Below are 19,106 nucleotides of genomic sequence, written 5' to 3' on the forward strand. Positions count from 1 at the left end.
GTGTCAATATCTAGCTCGTTTTGCAAGAAGCTAAGAATAAGTTGATTGTCTCCATAGTTATTTGACTGCCTCTCAATGATACCGTAAAATACTGGATTGTTCCTCATACTTCGAGCTTCAATATCTATAGAACTGTAGCACAGCACTTTGGACATATGTTCTTGTCGCTCTCACATTCTTTCCATATCAATAATTCTGTTTTCAAGTTGTGTACAATATCGATGTACATTTTGGACACCTTTCCTGCATGCACGCTGTTCGTCCTCTACATCATTTATCTTTTTGAAGTTGTTATTAATCTGGTCAAAGATACAATTAAGTTTTTCATTTGTCGACAAGTTAGCAAAACTGTCACTTCTACTGCTACTTGCCTTTTTCTTTTGTCACGGCTTGCCATTTCCCACCATTTCTCCTTTGTCCGAAATCACGAAACGATTTTTAAGAGATATGTCCTCACAAATGTCAAAACCACCTACATCAACAATGTCACCACTATATTCCTCGTCACGACTCTCAATTTAACAATAAATTACACGAAATTACACGAAAGAAATCCAAGAATTTAAGTAAATTTAGCAATGTTATTTCCCACTATGGATTTCACGACTTGACCACTTGACCACTCATGCGTATCATGTATATAAGCAATGCGTGTTTTCACAAAAGAACATAAAGAATTAAACCCATATGGGAGACGCTAAAGGTTTATCTTCAGGGCCCCACCTGGGATGGGTCCTATCAGGATGGATTTGGACGGATTTTCTCATGTCGTTGTTAGTTACTTGGAGAATAACATGGACTTGGAAATATTGCATGAACAACCAATTAAAAGTATTATATTGACTTGGAAACTTTATGTTAACAATTGAATAAAGAGCAAAGAACTATCCATCGAGTTGATGTATGTATGTTGTAATAACGGTACAAAGGGTTAACCCGGTGACCCATTTTTTGGCACGAGTTACCCAGATTCGATGTTTGCGTTTTAATTAACATTTTGATTAAGTTTAATCCGAACATTTATGTTGCATCTATAATGGTAAAAATTAACTTATAATATTTCACCTGATAATTTCCTTGTTGACGCGTTTGATATGGATTCTAATAAGCCTTTATACTGTTGATTATATTAAATACTATATACTATATATTAAATGAAAAAAGTCGTCTCCTGAGTGGTAACGAGCTGAATATCGACAAGGCGTGTAAGTGCAAATGAAATATGTATTGTATAAATATGACATTAAATCATGTGTTAGAGTGCTATTTAAATATATTATGTTATGGACAATTGACAGGGTATCGCCGATTTAACACAAAAAAAACGACCAATAGACGTTGGCGAATCCAATCAGTACATACATTTATGTACTTGATACAAATCGCTAATCTTATAATTTGTGACTATGTTTACCTTGCATGTAGAAAATGCGTCTTGAGAAAAGCGCACTTGTAAAACGGTAGTAAAAGCGCTATTTTATTTTTATTTATATATGTTCAAAAGAAAAATTAGTTAAAACATATTTATTGGTTCAAAGTATAGTACATTACATTCATGTGAATATCAACAAAGAAAAAAACCTTTCATGGATAAGAAGACAAGCATCTACGATGCTTATTTGAGTTCTGTTCCATGCTGGAGTAACTAGAGAATAAAATGCAATATGGATCAGGTAGTTAAGAATACTATTGTATGATCATCACTTTTTCATGTCGTTCTTATACGGTTTAAATATCTTTATATAATTCCTTGTATGACATTGTGTTGTTATTACAAAGTAAAAACGAACTATATGAATTTCCACAACGTTTACAGTAATTCTTAACCATAAATATATGTAAAAGAAAAACTTTCATGTTGTCACACACCTATAAGGGATCGTGGTGTGGGTCGATCCGAACATATATGTCTGTATGTCGAAGCGTTTTGTTGCTGCAATGAAGCCGTGGACGCGCTGAAATAGATAAGTGTTGAGTTCAAGTGAAAGCCGATCATCGCCAAATAGTATATTGTTTAAAGTCAATGGACACGGAAGATTGGAAAGGATAGAGTTGTGTATGTTATCAAAATTTGGGCACTGCAATAAGTAGTGTGATGACGTTTCTTCGGCACCACATGAGCAAGATGACTATTAATGACATATCTACGGTGTAACTCATAGTGCTGCAGCCTAGACGTAGACGGCAGTGGTAGATCTCCGATTTTCGATTACCAATATTGTAATAAATAGCCGATCGTGAACGTTGTCTGTCTGTCAGTAGATGTTTAAAAGCAGTTAACGTAGGGACATTTCGTGTGGGCGTTGAAAGAGAATTCCATAACCGGATAGTTGAGGGCAGAAATGAAGATTCGTACAACTGAGTCTTTGTGAAGATTGTTGGAATATCGTTATTGCTACGAAGCGAGTAGGTGCGATCATAATGCACGGGTATCAGGTTGGAAAGGTATGGTGGAGTAAGGTTGTTTTTCATTTTAAAAAGTAGAATGAGCATATGATGTTTTCTTCTGTTGGCTAGGGATTTCCATTTAAGATCCATCATGAGACGGTCAAGGCTACATAATTTGGTAGCGCCTGATACGATACTTGCAGCCTCGTTTTGGACAGCTTCGATTTCGTTATTGAGTTCGTTAGAGCAATTGTTTCTACACGACGTCGCCATACTCCAAAAGGGGTCTGACAAATGAAAAATACATGCGCTCTAGACTTTTGCGAGACAAAACATACTTTAAGAGGCGGAGGATGCCGATTCTCTGCCAAGCCTTGTCAACCATGATAGAGATATATGTTGCCTATTTTGCATCCTCTGAAAGGGTTAGTCCAAGATGCCTGTGGGACTTGACTTGCGTAACTGGAACGTCGTTCATGAATAGGTCAGGGTGTTCGTGTTTATTACGTTAACGTGAGAAGAGGACCGATTCTGTTTTTGCTTGATTAAATGAGAGCAGCCAGGTATTCGACTAGGAGAAAATTCGAGACAGATCAGTATTCAAAACGTGGGCAGACACTTGAGGATTTTCAACAATAATATAAAGACTCGTGTCATCAGCAAATAATCAAATGTTGGCCCTGATATCGTTATCGATGTCGTTGATGTATATCAAAAAAAGAAATAGACCTAGAATGGATCCTTGTGGGACACCGGCAGTAACTGACGACCAGGAAGAAAATGTATTAGCGAAGACAACCCGTTGTTTCCTGCTAGAATGGTAGGAAGAAAACCAGTCCAGAAGAGGGCCGCTTATGCCAATTGAAGATAATTTGGATAAAAGACCTTGGTGCCATAATCTGTCGAATGCTTTTGATATGTCGCAAAAGACTGTTCGGTGCTCTTTACCATCATCCATAGCCTTGGTGATGTCGTCATACAGATAAGTAAGCTGGTTTATGGTAGAGCCACCCTTAACAAATCCGGATTGTAAGGGTGTGAGAATGTTGTTTATTATTAGATAGTTTTAAACGTGTTTGTGGACTTGACGCTCCATGAGTTTTCCGATGCAACGTAGTAGGGAAATTGGTCGATAGTTTGACGGTTGGGAAGGATCTGCTTTCTTAAATATTGGCGTGACATTAGCAAGTTTCCAAGATGAGGTTAAATTAGAGTTTAATTAAGGCCTGTTGAAAAAGAGACATAGTGGGGCAGCCAATTCGTTGCATCCCTCTTTTAATAGTGTTGAGCTCATTGAATCCGGGCCACTGGCTTTCGAGGGGTCGAGGACTGATAAAGCATCTTTAACATCTTGTTCGGAAAGTATTATTGAAGAGAGAGCGCTCCAGTGAGATTAGGTAGAGAAGGTGGAGAATGGTTGACAGTTTCTAAGGTTGATTGTTCACAGAAGTAAGCGTTCAGTACAGCTGCCTTATCCTCGTCAGTTACTGCTTCTTTTCCTTTGTCAATAAGTGTTGGAATAGGATTGGTGGTTTTTCTTGCGGTAAGGCGTTCAGCTAGTTGGAACCATTTCTTGGCAGTAATGTTATCTGAGTTGATTTGGTCAATTACCCTTTTGTGATGAGCTGCTTTTGCTTTGCGGATTAAAGAAGTTGTTTGGGTCCTTGCATTGCGAAAGTTGGCCCATGCTGTGATATCATTTGAGGTTTTTGCGAGTCTTTGTAGTCTTGTGCGCTTCCGAATCATATGACGTATTGTATTGTTCATACAAGGTACATCGTTGGGTCTTATAATAACATCTTTGTAAGGAATACTTTAAATTGCAGCAGCTAGAATGACGGTGGACAAGGTTTCGGCAGCGTTGTCCAGATTTTCGTTATTAAGAATTGCGGTCCAATCATTAGAATTGAGACGGTGTCTGTACTTGTTGTAGTCGCTATCTTTATAGAGCCATATACGACGCCTATAACAAGACTGTACTGGTTTGGAGAGTTTCAAGACAGTGACAATAGGGCAGTGAAAACTTGTGAGATCTGGTATGAAAGGATCTGCAACAAAGCTGGAGAGGACGTCCCGTGAGTGTTTTACAAACATCAGATCTATGAAAGATTGTGAGTGTTCAGTTATGTGCGTTGGGGAATTTATGAGTTGTGTTGCGTTGTAGGAGTTTATCAATCTGCAGATTTTATTTGATTTTGAGGCTTCGATGTTCATGTTGAAGTCACCTGTTACGAGTATATTGTCGTAGTGTCCACTGAAGGCCTGATCAAGACTATGCTCCATATTCAACGACTGAGTGTTGTTTGAGTCGGGTGGACGATATATTCCACCAATAAGTAGTTTGTGTTGGTTGATGTGAATTTCGATCCAAAGGGCTTCCAGACCTTCCACTAAGAGATCCGGTCTTTCAACCGGCTTAATTGTGATCCGAACATATATAGCAACTCCTCCACCAGCTCTGTCTCGTTTGTCACAGCGGAACGGAAAATTAAAGTTTGCTATTACCAAATCGTCGTTAGACACGGTTGAATTAAGCCAAGTTTCAGTGAAGACTAGGATATCATAAGGTTGAGCCTCGAGTTCGAGAATATCAAGTTTTGGTCGTATGCTTTGAATATTTAGATGCATTATAGCAAGACCATTAGAAGTAAGTTCCGTTATTGAATCAAACGTGGATTCAGACATATTTGGCTCTAAACAAGGACCAGGGTTGATTTCAACATCACCAGGTCTACAGATGAGTAGAAGGTGTAGATAGAGGGCAGTTGATAGTGGGAAAATGAATAAATTGTGAATACGCATCCAGACTGATGGCGTCGTGGTCGTTCGCCTTATAGGGGAGTACATACTATGGGGGAAAGACGTCATGCATATTGATGTTTGACGCCATAAACGAACGACTCAGACACGTAGATAGAATGATACGGATCAGAGACCGCCCGAGACCCACTGTCAAGTGTGTGACATTGTTATACAGATAGAGATAAAAAATAAGAAATGCAAAAGCATGCTGTTTGGGATGAAGGTTGGGACGTTATGGGCACATGTGATAATCATTAAATTCTTTTGTATGCGAACGTTCAGCTTTAGCAAGTGAATATAGATGTTGTCGGAGCACGTGATATTAAATATGCAAAGTTATAAACGTATTATGTAAGCTTCTAGAAAAAAGTCATTTCGAAAAGCATAGTTCGTGAAAAAAGAACTCAAACATGAAGCAACATAAAGATTAACAAGTTGACTAAAATACATAAAATACACATAGTTGACATTTACATTGAGTCACATCAAGAGCAGTCGTCATAAGCAGAGTATTATATATACTTGTTTACACATGACATCATGAGCAAGCCGTATTGTTACAAAAAAATACACGTTTGAATAACTTTGATAATAATAACTGTATACAGGTTTAACACAATGCTGTTAGAAAAATACAAAACGTAAATGAGCGTATTTCTTTATCAGAGTTTTTCCAATATTTGTGATGCTCGATAATCACTAGCAGGTATCGTCCTTAAAGTACTCAAAACGCGTTAAGACTGTTTTCCAAAACGTGTTAAGGTTATTTACCTTTGAGTAAGTGTTACCTATGTTTTGCATGATAAGTGACTCCATAAAAGTAGATAATAGCACAACATTTCTACAAAATTATGTCCAATGGACATAATTTCAACTATGCTATATGTAAACAGGTTTGAGTAACACATGTCAAATAACAAAGGGTGTCACAATAGCTATTAACATTTGAGTAATTATTTGCTATGATATGAGTCAGCAAAATCTTGACCAAGTTAACAGTAGCAAAGTGTCTAAATAGGATTGACAAATTAACATTAATGCAGTTAAGATTGTAGCAACAACAGCAATCAAAATAGGAAAAGTGTTAAATGCACTTTGATACACATGATAAGTCGGTGTCGTTATCATGCAGCATTATTCCACAATCAGCACATTTTTAATACACTTTGAGGCATAACTGTATACAATGTTAACAAAATGCTGTCAGGTTATACAAATTACAAAACGTTCATGTGTACATTTCAATCACACATAGTTCAATGTTTATCATGCGTGCATCACTGATCATTAGTGTATCGTGCTCAATACGGTATTATTGAGACACGCCAGTTTAACGGTTCATTGCGCATATCTGTCTGAGGGTTTATGTGACCGTGTACCGATTTAAATAGTTGTATTGCGCCGATGTGAGACACTGTACGCAGAAGAAAAGGAGAAGGCATGATACGCTCAGATAATCATTAGGCTATCAAGGTCACGTTTAGATTCGTCTCGATGGACGTGCTGCTGTTTATCCTTGACTAAGATGACACCATAGGATGTCCAAGTCCCGCAGAAAAATTAGATATCCCAACTTCATTCCACAATGTTCTCTTTCAATTAAACGCGATAAAGTATTACAAGTTTTAGTTTAAAATAACACGGTTTGGTATTTCCAAATATATAACTAAGGTATCAGGCATTTTAAATGTCAGTTGGTTATAACGAGGGGTATAACATTACGCATTACGATAAGCAACATTTAAAAATGAGCATATACATGCATATAATAGTATATATTGTAGTATAAGTGATAGAAGTATTATACCATTTGTCATCACATTAGCAGAAACAAACGCTTTCTTCGGCGTATTCATAACTATGGTTTACGAAATAGGACCGATGACTGATACGGTGTGATAGTATATTTACATATATATTTAACATGTAGACATATTTTATTGATAAGAAAGAGCTGATAACAGTTTTGCAGAAAACATAAATTTATATACCATCACCTTTACAAGATAACGTCTTCGAAACTTTAACTCGGAATATAAATGATTATACCAAATACAGTAAAGCCACATGGGATAATGATTTATACGAACATATTAATGAAGTAAAGTATATTAATACAGCATTTGTATTCAAAGCGGAATGTGAATATACATGCACATGTGTTTCAATTTGTCGCAACATAGAACTCTAATTAGAAAATGCTACTAGTGAGGATATATCAGCTAAGGTATCCAAAGTAATGTAAGTTAGCCCTAGCATTACTTACATCCTGTTCTTGATACATAACGGTACAATCATATTCTTAAAAATGGTAGCTCTGTTGTCTCTTTTAACCTCTCTTACATCTTTCAAACTGAAAAAGACAAAATTCAAGATGATTAATTCCTGAATTCTGAAGACGATTTCATGGAATGTATTGTTATGTTGGCGTTAATTTAATGCACCAAAATATTTCAGCACATTGTATATAATATTAGCTTCATGAAATCGACTAAAAGTAATATAAACACTTACATTGGTGATAAGAACCCATGGTTTAATAGCCGTTAAGCATTACGTGTAATGTAAAAAAATATTCACATAGCTTTTTTAACTTTCTACTTAATGTTTTTATCATATTTTGTCTAGAACGGGTTTCAATTAATTTTATTTGTTTGTTAAACAGTGTAAATATCATAATAAATAAAAACTCGGCGAAAGTAGTTTTTTTGTAAAATCTGGTGGGGTGAATGCTTGAAGTTATCCGAACTCATGTCCGGTAGGTTTTTTGTCTTTCGCATTGATAGGTATTATTACATGTACCACCTTTTATTGAAAAATGTAACTTTGCGACAAAAAAGTGTCAATAAACCCGATAGCGAAATTGTAAGCACTTAATACTCACCAACCTTATATTTGTTTCAGATTGTCTGAGCCTTTACGCCTTCTCAACTGTGGATTAGGTGAGTTCTGCATGCTGCTAGTTAGCCATTGCGTCAAGGACTGTTGGAGTTTGGGTTGGTGTGCTCTGATAGTCAGACCTCTGTAACAAATGAGCTTTGGATAGGCACTGGGGACGGGGAACCGTTATCTGTGTAAAGAACAATAACTTTTAAACGATACAATGCTACAATTTTATTTACTTGAATATTAATTGAAAGTGAACGCGGTATGCTATCACACCATTAAACGGATATCTAATCATGATTCAGTCCATATGCGATGGCATCATATTGAAAAACGTAGATTCAATAAATATCGAATCGACATGCGATGCAACCAGATTCATGAGCGCTAAAATAACAACAAGTTACCAGTCCTTTTTCATAAACGCTTATTTAAACCCATTAAGATCAGGTTGTCGTAAATGTGTTATTTTATTTTAATGAGATAAATATAAGAAAACAAAATTATACATTGAAATATTTTTAATTGATGAGAATCGTTCTGTCAAAAACAAATCATGAAAAAGGTTTGTGTGAGTCTAATTGGCTATATTCGTATATGCATTGCCATTAACTTCTACGAGTGTAGGCATTTTTTTTAAATTAAATATGAACCAACATGACAGAACAGAGAATACATCTGATCAATGTGCATAAGTCAATCTAAACAACCCGTTGTATGAATAATCTACAACGTAATAACGTGCCTGCTAATGATGACAAGGTTACATATTTTATTAACAAGACTATTTGTATGGTTTTATAATGCCACCACCGGCCAGAGGACGCCGTGTTCAAGTTGCCCAGTCGCTACAAGCCATGGGCGCAGACCACGCAGTGACCACCGGTCGCGCGGAACCGGAGCTGACGGCATCGGGAATACAGCACGAGATTACGTCCGAGCCGGGAACGAGCGCACAAGGTTGTGAGCAAGGTTGGTTAAACATGTACGCCCATGTAGCTTTTCACAATAGACAAGAAATTTAGAAAGTTGCTTTTGTTGACTTGAGATCGCTTTTACCAAAATTCAGATAAGCAGCCCATCAACAAGTTGCTGGGGAGATCATTATTTCAGATTCCGGTGTAATTAAAAACATTGAACGTATACAAGTTTGATCCGACGCCTTTTTGATTTACATGACTCTATCTTTGGCGCGGCACGGGAATAAGTATTTAGAACTAATCCAATACATGCATTATATACGCACGGCAGCGTCGCGTTTCGCCGGATGGGCTGACTACGATAGGCAATTCTTGCTAAAACTTTCCCAAAATCCGAGTTGTCGTTTGGCCATAATCGACCCTGAATTAAGGATGCTATCTATGTATTATATTTCCGATATTGCTACTGTCGACGCTAGGACAGGTTTTTCTTACAACAACAAAGGGGTTCTGCTCTTTAACCAATTGCTTATTCGCCCACAAATGCTTAAAATGTGGCTCTCGGCATCCATCCTTGTATTGCTTCTCTCAAGCGCCTTACAGCTACCAACGCCCGGTTCAAGCCACGTCTATCCAACAACCATTCCGTTCATACCTGATGGTGCCAATGCTAATCACAACTTCAGACCCTTTAGTCCCGCTTGGCAATCCGTGAACCAAGAAAGTGTATGGGAGCTCGGCCGAACGCCTATTAATATTCAAAAGTAAGCCTTACACTTGGCTGAATATCCCAACAAACCTGATGCATTATATTTTCTAAACGGCTTCAACAATGGACTTTCACTACATTATGAATGAACTCGATTATCTATTAATTCTACTCACCTTGTATCAGCCCGCGTTCACAGGGATGTTCTACATGATTATTTAACTAGTTTGGTACCCATATGTCTAGTAATTTGGCCGTTTAAATTTCCTCCTTTTTCGAATTTACGTATTTATCCTGTTGGTCTTGTCCCAAAGAAATCGGGCGGCTGGAGACTAATCAGACATTTATCCTTTCCATCGGGCGCAAGTGTAAATTACCTCATTAAGCCGGCTCTCAGTAGTGTAAAGTACGCACAATTGGACAGTGCTATTGATACAGTGAGAAATTTTGGTAAAAGTGCATTTATGACGAAGGCGGACATTGCTTCGGGGTTCGATTTATATCCGGTGCATCCAACCGATTTCGATCTTGTATGTATTAAAACGGATATGGGTTATCGGATACAGAACTCTCTTCCAAATGGGATCTTCGTCGGCTTGCTTTATATTTGAGATAGTATCTACATTTGTGCACTGGTTGGTAGCTACTAAAGCCTGCAGCATTAAAATTGAACATCTTCTTATCGATTGTCTATTGCTAGGGACAAACAAAGCACGATTGTTTTATTGTAATGAAACAATTCAAATCTATAATTCGCGTTTTAAACATACCATTAAAACCGAAAAATTGGTCGGCCCCGTAATAATTTACATCTTTCTAGAAATTAACGCTTGTATTCTGTTAATGCGAATCCCAAAGGTAAAATTTAACTGTCTCTTCACTAATTAGAATTACTTCTTAACTATAAGAAATTGCAACAGCGGTCGTTACAGTCGATAGTGGGGCTACTTAACTATACATCACCCGTGCCATACCTGCCGGGCATGCATTCAATAGAAGATTCTATGATATGCTGTCGCATGCAAGAAAAGAACACCATAAAATTAGTGTTTTCAACTGTTTAAAGGATGACGCTCGAGTATGGATAAGATTCCTTCGCGAGTTTAATGGTACGCGTTTATTTCATATATCTGATTGGCTTCATAATGACGTCATGGATCTCTTCGCAGACGCGAGTGGTAATTAAGACTTAGGGTGCGGCTGTTACTTCAGGGAGAATGGTCATTTTTCCCGTGGCCAGTCACTTTTGGGATTGAGCTATTTAGAAACGTTACATTTTTGGAATGAGTACCGAAAATTGTATCATTGCATTTATGGGATGCCGAACTAGGAAAATAAAAATATTATATATATATATGTCGGATAACAAAGCTTTAGTTGAGAAACTGAACAAAACATCATCAAAAAGCAAACGTTTTATGTACTTGATAAAACACCATGTATTATTAACTCTTGAATTAAATAACATGGTCAAGTCAAGTCAAGTAATATTTATTTATTAAGTCGGGTATTTCAAACATTATAACACAAGCTCTGAAAAGCTTTTAAAGCCGACTAACACATTTCATGGCATGGTAACAAACATGATTTATAACACATATAATCAAACATAGTTATAACAAACCCTGTAGTTAAGAACAACAGAGAATATGAGTATGAATTAAATATTGCTTTACAATACTAGAGGTAACTTAAAATTACTATAAAAGACTAGTGTTTACATACACTGAAAATATCAGACAAATTTAATACTACAGAGCTTAGTTATGATAAATAAATAGTGTACAAAGCATACAAACATGAAAGGTTAAACATTTAAAATGAAAAGCAGTACAAAAAGGAAAACAAAGGAACTTAAAGCACATTTAACATAACAAGACACCACAATACGTATAGGAACATATATTAAGCAAGCTAAAACATAAGATAGCAGCTAAAAACAATAACATAGAACATAAAATTCAAAAACTATATTATATCATATAATATCATTAAAAAATCACAGCTTAAACGATGTTGTAGAATTTTAATAGTACAAATAAAACATTCAATCTAAGAACTCTATTACTTTTTAAACAATCTACGGCTTTAATTAACATTATAGTCTGTATAAGATAGGGAACCTGATTAACTTACATTGCTTGCATACATATACGCAAATATGTTAGACATATGAGAAGCAAGGGTAAACATAAGGTAGAAAAACAGGGAGCATAAGCACTTAAGTTTACAAAACTAAGGCAAAGAGTAGAGATCATGCAGGGAAACATATCTAAGGGGAGACAATAGCAAATACAAAGACATGGGATTAAATTAAAACACTTTCAGTGTCACAGGCTACAAAATGTAAAACTTTAAGTATATTTAGTTATTTACGCACGATGGACAAGAGAAAACTGATCCATTCCAGTAGCCAAGCATGGATTTTGAGGAGTTGAAGGATGAAATTTGAATGATTTCATAAATTATTCCAGAGTTTTGCAGCTGTGTACCTGAAAGAGTTTATACCATACCTGGTTGTTCTTGGCTTAGGTAGCCTGTATTTGAATACCTAAAATTATAAAAATGTTCTTTAATGTCAACAAAACCATGTAAGAGGGACCATCTTTATTATTTATTTAAAATAATTCTTGGGCAATTTTCCTTTAGCGCCTTATTTTTAGGGATGGAAGACCAGATCTTGTGAGAAGAGCATCATAATCTGACTTAAAATCATTGTAAATAAATCTTAGTGCTCTTTCTTGATTGATTCTTTTCCATTTTCTTTGTATTTGTTTCATTTGTATGTCAGGTAAGTGTGCAATAATTAAAGTTTGATAAAATAAAAGATTGATACATTGAAATGCACTCATATCGATGGCATCAAAAACGTAATTGCTGACGCCATCAATCCTTTGCAGTTGGATCGGCTGCTACTCCTTCTTCCGGCACACTTCCAAAAGAAGCCGCTCGATATTCCGGATTCGTTTACAAGGATTTTAAATCCAAAAATAATAAATTAATAAATCCCGGTCTAGCCGAAAGAACGCACAAAGCCTATTAATGTGCTGTATTAATGTTTGGAGAGTTATGTCGGATCACTAATAAGATTTCCGTATGGCCAACGTCTGTGGAGACTGTAACCGAATATATCGAATTTTTATCTCTCCATCAATACGCGAGTTCAACAGCCACTCAACATATGTCTGCCATAAAGTACATCAACAAAATAAATGACGTTGATGACTATACGCGGAAATACATAGTGCGTCAAATGTTTTAATGCTTAAAGCATACCCATGTTATCAAAGATTCCCGTTTTCCCATTTCTCAGTCCGTTCTCCAAATGTTCCTTACAAGCTTAGAGTATACTTGTCGGTCACAATACGAACTTAAAATTTTAAACGCTGCATTTCCGTTGGCCTACAAGGCACTTCTCCGCTTAAGTGAGCTCGCCGTGCCTAAAGAAAGGTCAAAACGGCAAGTCATAGCGGCAGACGATATCTTCATGGGGGATACTTGTTTAACATTATACATCAGGGCTTCGAAGAGATCAACGCCGAGTTGCTTCGTGCGTTAGCATTCAGATTGAACACACGGCCTTAAATTGTAACAGTGCTATTCTAGACTATTTGAAGTACCACCCCAAGGGTCCGCTCTTCTGTCACTTCGATCACTATTTACCAATTTAACGCAGTTTTAAAGAAAACCGTCTGCACAACGGGCCCAGACGATAGGATATAAATCCCATTCATTTCGGATAGGGGTTGTTTCAGGCATGTTCAAAAACAGCGCTTCAGTACCTGACATTAAAGCCGTGGGCAGATGGAAATCCGACGTTAACAAGTCTTACATTCATTAGAGGTTAATTTCATTACCGTACAACGACCCTTCTCGGAGTCAGTCTCGATATGTGATCAATCGTCATGTACTGAATAGTGTGAACTTAATTTAAAATACGAATGGAACACTTCATTTATTAGTTCAATTTTATTCAAATTTCTTAACATATAATTCTACAAATAAAAATGCATGTTGGCATTACTCTGGCGTCTGATTTTTTACAGTACATATTCAAAGATGTGCAAAAACATTTACATATTCCTTGACTAGAAATGCCGTTCCCGACACTCTACTGCAATCGACACTTAATAAACTCAATCCAAGAATAACAGATAGGATCGAGGTCTTTTAAGGAAAATCCCAACGAGTAATGTGTCTCTGCAAACCATAGCTATCTTCTCTAGGTAGTGAAAATCTTGTAGCACTAATTAAGTTATAAGTTGAATATATAATAGGGATTTCATGCAAAAAATGGTTCTAATATTTTATAGTTGGTTGATAGTGCACTTTATGTGCTTATGTTTTTTTTTCAAAATTATGGTGTTAAATCGATCACAAATTTGGGGTATGCTGCAAAGCTCGGTAAATGGTGGTGATATAAAATGGTTTATTGTTGATTGTCAGTGCACTAAAATGTGCTTATTCATTTTCAAAATTATGGTGATGAAACGATAGCCAAAGAGGCTTTTGGTGAAAAGCTGAGTGATCAATTTTGGCTATAATTAAATAGATACTAGGTTCTTGGTAGATACGACGTTGTCGGGTCTCTACTGGAACCGCGACTTAATCTCGGAAAAATATAATGGTGGTTATATATTATGGTTTATGATTGGTTGTTGGTGCACTAAATATGCTTATTCATTTTTATTCATTTTCAAAATTATGGTGCTGAAGCGATCGCCCAATATGCTTACGGTGAAAAGCCCGTTGATCATGTTTGACTATTATTAAATAAATATTACGATCTTGGTAGATGCGCCGTTCTCGTGTCTCTACTGGAACCGGAACTTAATCCCGGAAGAACAAAATGGTGGCAATACATAATGGTTTATGGTTGGCTGTTGATGCACTATATTTGCTTATTCGTATCCATAATTATGGTGATGAAACGATCGCCAAATTAGCTAATGGTGAAAAGCCAGGTAATCAATTTCGGCTATAACTAAATAAATATTAAGTTATTGGTAGATTCACCGTTCTCGGGTCTCTACTGGAACCGGGACTTAATCCCGGAATATCAAAATGGTGTTTATATATAATGGTTTATGGTTGGTTGTTGGCTAACTTAATGTCCCTACTCATCAACAGAGTATGTTGGTTAATGTACCAATTCTTGGTGATCAATGTTTGCTGTACAAAAAAAATACAATAAATTAGTTCTTTTTAGATATTTTCTTGAGCCGGAACCTTATCCCGGAAGACTACACGTGGTTGTATATAGGTATAATGTTGCCTAGCCGTTATTTACTGCGAACAAATATATAAAATAGTTCTTCCAGTGGTTTAGGGTTAATTGTCCGACCTTACATGTCTTTCAACATAATTCTCTCTCAATTAAAAATTAACGCTTAATAATTATATCCAATACACATGAATGTGTACACATATATGATGTCGCGCTATTGTCTGTGTATGTTCATAACAACACTCTGTAACTAATTCTAATTTTGTTCGCATTTATCTATATGCCGATGTCATATGTGTGTTCTTCATTTGCCGTACGTTGTGGCGATTCCGAAAGACGATCGCTCGTGTTCTGGTAGTCAGTACTTTCAACAGTTGTTGACCACTCCTTAGCAGTTTCAGCACTCACTATTTAATATAAGAAAAATTATTTATAATCGGTCATCTTTCCATATATGTGACCAAAGCTGGGAAAATCAGTCTTGTGTTCAAAAAATCACATTTTGACTTTTTAGCAATTTTGGATTCTCTGAACATTGTATTTCACAAAAATGATATAGATTTTTTATTCATCACATTCAAAACTAATTTTATGACCTTCCAAAGTTACCAACCCTACATTTTACCGTCACTTAAAGTTATCATTTAATACAAAAAAAAACAACGAAAATTTTCAAACAACAAGCACATTGTTTTATTAAAACAATAATCTTTCCTTTAGTCAAATACATAATTATAGTGCAATAAACTGACAACAGCATTATGGACATTTAAAATGTACCATTTGTGTTGCTATGGTAACCAATCTACATGTTAATAATCACCAGAGCACACAATCACGCCTTTTATAAATCTATGAATTGTATTTTCAATCAAGTGTTTGTTTAAAGGCAAACATAACATTAATTTCACTGTTTTGTAACTAGTTAAACGATAACAATCAATAATGTGTGTGTTCCATGAACAATTTCCTTTTTTTATTCAGTTACATGTGTATTTAAGTATAATGTAACCTCAAACACAACAAAATGGAAAAGCACAGCATTGAAAAGTGTTGGTTGAAAGTACACTCGGATACTAAACGTTTCAGTAAATGAAATAATCATTATTTATCATTATTTCTGATAGAGAAATAGAAAACACAATTACTTAAACATAAAAATTGTTTGTTTTTGTTACTATGGAAACAATGTAGCAAACAAACAAAAATATAGGATTTTCATTGTAAAACATAAATAAATACAATATTCACACTGATTTTTTTCCAGTTTTTCTGATAGGCAGTCTGTGTCCATAAGGTGAAAACAATTGCATGGTTAGATCTACATGGAAAAAAATGATTTTTGTTTTGTAAATATGAGATATAAAAAACTTGAAAACAAGCTTGTGCAATTAGAACAACAAAAGTTTGCATTGAACATTTCAAAACCTGTATCAACTGACACATTTAGCAATCGTATACATGTTTTAGCTTTCCTAGGAATAGAGGATTTTTTGCATTGTTTGTGGGAAAATATATCACACAATACCTTGGCCAAAATAAACACTGATACATGATGTATGTAATTGTTGTGGCACCATCAGAGAAGATCAGATGCGCATCTTAAATTATGCACCTTCTTTTTTGGGGGGCACAGTCTGTTTTTTGTTGCTCACCAGTAGCGCGTTTCGGACATGTCAAGTTTTTGGTTCATCTATGAGACAGAATTCACGAATGTTTTCAAATAAATACCACTGATCGTCCAGATCAAGCCCTTTCGCAAACATTTCTTATGGCAGGTTGTCACAGCTCACATTAACATTCACTTTCGAGACCTTCCTGAGAGTGATTCTGACTACTGGTGAGTCACTAAATTCCCTGCATTCCACAACACCGGGATGCTCTGCTGACACATGGAAATTGATGAAATTTGGTGACTATCTTTATGTGGTGAAACAATGTCGTAAAGTAATCCTTCCTGTCTTAGATAACAACAGGATTGGAAGAGTCCCCCACAAGCTGGGGGATGTTGTAGCCCGTCCTTGACGATAACCCCACAGACGCAGCGACATCAGACAACATTTCTGCATTGAAGTTTCTGTATCAAGATTACCAATTTATTAAGAAACAATTGCAAAATATAGTTTTCCTATTATCAAATTATTATTTTGTTGTTGTTGTAATAGAAAACTACAAAGTTTGAATGATGATTTTGCATGGGATTTTGTTTGCCATATCAAGAATTTCATACCAATAAAACAGCTGAAACTATTAAAATGAATATTGATTTTCCTGTTACAAGACTGACATAAAGTACCTACACACTATTTTTAATTGATATATGTTTTATTAATTTTATATTTTATTACATGGCGGAACTATACAACTGGATAGACCTATGGAAATGCAAACAAGGTTTATCAAGAAGGATCATGCAGGTCACATACACAATACTGTGATAAGGAATTTACCTCCACTTTGACTTCCAGATGCAAAAGTGCCAATCTGGTGTAAACTTTGTATGTCTTATCAACATAAAGCTTAGTGTGATGATTCTATGTAAACCTGAAATGTTAAAACATAATTATTAAAAAAGGTCAGGCTACAATTTAGAATATGTATTTTGTAGTAATTGACTGACTCAAGAATGTTGACTCATTTCAATATATTATTTTAAGAGAATTTTCCTTTTGGGATAGATACCAGAGTAATTTTTTTTAAACATATTTACTACATATCAACATGCTTTACCGTTTTGCAATTGCATTACTGCAAACAAATATTTTTAACAACAGGTTTAGCTAAATTAATTTCTCAACATTAAAAAAGCTATCAGAAACACAATAACTAAGGGCTTGCTATTACCTATAAGAACTCTCCACAGAAGGTACCAGATGACTATGTTGTTTTTATTTTGGCCGCAACAGTTGTCACACTGAAAGTGAGAATGCTGTTCGCCAAGACCGTAACTTCCCAACCTGTAGAATATCAAATTATTGGTTATTTATCTACATAACACTTTTTTTATAATAATAATTATTAATTAAATTTGTGCTTAAACATTTTAAAAAAGTAAACCTTAAATTTGTTTTGTTTATCAGCTTGTGTCACATGAAGTTCAGACTGTTCAATAAACGCAGTATCTGATGTTTTTTTTGACAGCTTCTACATCAATATCAATATCAGATTCATCATGGTTTGACTCAAGGTCACTTTCATCACAGGAGTTTGAAATTCTATCAATATAGCTAATCTAATGGCTAAATAAAAAAATATATAGGGGTATTTTTTTTTTTATTTAGCCATAAGATTATCGATATTGATAGAATTTCAAACTCCTGTGCTTTCATAATCATCTACCACATCAAACAAATCTTGAGTAGCGGGGTGAGAAGTTTCAAAATAAAGTTCATTTACATTCGATAAATCATTTAAATTTAAAAACGAAGTGTCCTGGTCTTGTGAAATTTCACATGGAATAGTGTTGGTGTTAATAAATTGAGACATGATATTTTAAAGTCAAATTTAAATCTTCAACCATTTCATGTAAACAATTCAGTTGCTATCGTACAGTTTACTTCCGGGTCAAACTTGCGAGTCGCGAAAATTAATCACAAAGCCAAAATACACATATATCTTTCACTTACCTATTTTAAGCATGTGGAAATATCATTTCCGAACCTTCTTCGATTGAAAACATCCATTAGTACACGATGTCATTTTGATTTACAGCGTTTTATAGCCATTGAAAATGAACACTACGAGACAGGTTGCGCTACCTGTGAACTGCTCAAACGATACAGTGTCTTTCAAGGGGAATAATTTGAATTAAATAAGCGGATTACAAACCACCAATTGTGCCAGTGTTTAAAGGACATATTCATGCTATATTGTGGAAATTTTCAAAGCATGTCATAAATTATGAGCCGAGAAATTGTATGAAAAAGTCGAAATATCCAGCGCATTTTCGTACAAGATTTTTATCTCGCGATTTCCCGACATAAACGTCATCGTAAACAAGACTGATTTTCGCTGACGACGTCACATATAATGATTGCATGTTATTGCTTTTAATTGAGTTATACTATTTCATTCTTTATTCCTTATTTTATGATTCCTTTAGAATGAAATTTTGTTGCCTGATTGAGGAATATCGATTACTGTTCAACATTAGGTCAAATATAAAGTTCATTTG

General features: G+C 35.5%; 1 long non-coding RNA gene across 1 annotated transcript; it reads right to left on the reverse strand.

Moving 5' to 3' along the window:
• Positions 1 to 16,088: 16,088 nt before the first annotated feature.
• LOC127858443 (uncharacterized) lies at positions 16,089 to 18,826 on the reverse strand. The gene is made up of 4 exons (XR_008038937.1): positions 18,559 to 18,826; positions 17,777 to 17,889; positions 17,383 to 17,476; positions 16,089 to 17,009 (listed from the first exon to the last, which is right to left on the reverse strand). It is a non-coding gene; the product is annotated as an uncharacterized LOC127858443 (long non-coding RNA).
• Positions 18,827 to 19,106: the final 280 nt, after the last annotated feature.

The sequence above is a fragment of the Dreissena polymorpha genome, chromosome 14 (assembly GCF_020536995.1).
Source record: "Dreissena polymorpha isolate Duluth1 chromosome 14, UMN_Dpol_1.0, whole genome shotgun sequence".
Taxonomy (NCBI): Eukaryota; Metazoa; Mollusca; class Bivalvia; order Myida; family Dreissenidae; genus Dreissena; species Dreissena polymorpha.